This window comes from Rhyacophila brunnea, unplaced genomic scaffold, assembly GCF_057557595.1.
Source record: "Rhyacophila brunnea isolate RB1 unplaced genomic scaffold, BYU_Rbru_1.0 scaffold_69, whole genome shotgun sequence".
Classification (NCBI taxonomy): domain Eukaryota; kingdom Metazoa; phylum Arthropoda; class Insecta; order Trichoptera; family Rhyacophilidae; genus Rhyacophila; species Rhyacophila brunnea.
The window spans coordinates 1,488,597-1,490,867 of NW_028233338.1; positions in this window are offsets into that span (position 1 = coordinate 1,488,597).

Consider the following 2,271-nt stretch of genomic DNA (forward strand, 5'->3'; position numbering starts at 1 on the left):
ATAAATTGAAAAAAATAACGAATGGTTTGCAATTTTTGAAAATCAATACAAGGCAATATTGGAGATCGAAGTCAGTTGTTTCAAAACGGTTCGACGTGATGAGCAAGAGGATTTAAATGATAGGACGAATTCAGAAAATCAAAACTGAATATTTAATTTGTTGAGAAGAATAAGAATATTTTTTTTAATAATTCATAAATATATTTAAAAAAAATTACTAATTTCAAATGCATTTTTAAATATACATAAATGCTATAAAATAAAATAGAATATATAATCTTAGATTTCGGTTTTTTTGCCTTTACAACTTTGAATTGACATCCTATTTAAAACAAGTATTAAAAATTAAATTATTAAACGAATCGAAAAGATAATTTTAGCTTCTTCTTCTTCGCCTGGTATTGTTTTTTTATTAAAAAACTCTTGTCTTATTTGATTTTGCAAACATCTTTCAGGCGAAGAAACATATTCGGCGGCAAAAATCAAGTATCTTTGTCTTAAATTTTCTTTTTACAATGAATATGTATTAAAAATTATTCAATGGTTGTTTAAAATCTTTTTGGTATATTTAAAGGTTCTATACTGCATATTTAGCACCGATTTTAATATTTGAAAATAAAACTAATTATAGTGACAAAGTTTGGACTTTTATGTGGCAAAAATAAGAAGCATATTGCATTAAATTAAAGACGAAGAAATAAAATTCATATCATAACCTGTGATATCCATTATAATAAAGAATAAGCTTAAAATAATTCAAATACATTATATCTGTTATTATAACTAATCTGAGTTAAACTATAACAATCAAGAATGGTGCATTAAAATACTACTAACCAATGTTACGTATCTTCAATATGAAACGATCACCTTTTATATTATAAACAACTCATCGAAGCATGATATATTTTACTTTATGGATCGATTTTAAGGATAATAAAAAACCAAATGTAATTAAATGCACAGAAATAGGCAAATTTTTGATTTTAAAAATATATAACACATCATTTCTGTAGCATATAGCAGATATTTTATGATTTTTTATAATGATCAGAAATATAAATTTCCTGTAGATTACACACTAAATTTGTATTGTCTTACTTTTTTTATTTACACACACAAACAGCACAAAAATAAAAAAAACCAATTTTTAATTATTATTTATAATTTATTTTATGATTCTTAATCAAGTAACGTTTTATTTAGTGTTGTACTAATTTTTCATATTTTTTATTTCTGAGTTTATATTGCAATTTTAAAATTTTAAATGCTTAATTTTGTATTTCTATAAAAAATTTATTGGATTAATTTCTCATAGAAAACCATAAAAGCCTGATATAAAACCACAATATATCAAATTTTAGGACATTACGAATGGAATATGAACACTGATCATATTATATGTTCGTAAAGTGACTGTATGTATTTTCATGCCCCATAAAGTAAAAATGAAAATTTATGAGATTTTTACCACAAAAATAATTTAAAATAGTATAATATATTGCAAAAAACAGAAATATCACAAAAACGGCCTTTATTATGACGCCTACATTATATTTTATTATATATCAAAAAAATTAACGACAGAAAATTTATGGGAACATAAGATATAGAAACTAATAAGATACCAAATAAATTCATTTCAGGCAGCATATACTACCATTAAAAGAGTCCGTTGAATTATCAATTTTTTTAGGAAAATTTCTCTAATTATTATTTTTTTCGCGAAGATATATTGCAAAAATCTCTACAATATTAACTAGTTATATTCATTTAGCTTTACGGTCCCCTTCGAAAGATTAGAATTGACCATTTTCTGTTGAATTTCGTTTTTTAAATGCTTATCTACTTTCGAAATTTAAAATAACAAAAAAAAATTTAATATAATGGTAAGCCAATTTTCGGTTTATTTTAAAGATTTGATAGTAATTAGAGCAAAGAACGAATAAAGAAAAGCTGTTATTTTTGTCATGAAATAGTAAACGATTGTATTAATATACAAATTTATTGTTAAACTGTACTAAAATCTACGTGAAATTTACTATATAAATATATTATAAATACATTATAAAGATTTTTAAAAAAAAACGCCCATTAGTAAGTTAATATTTTGAATTATTAATTTACATTAATAATTTTTGGAATGGTATGGAGTAGGATGGTCAAGAATATATCCATGCAGTCATTCCAGAGGATAATACGGCATCAAGCATAAAATATAAATAAAATCAACGAATTAAAAAAAAGAGAGCTATTACCATTTTATTTGAT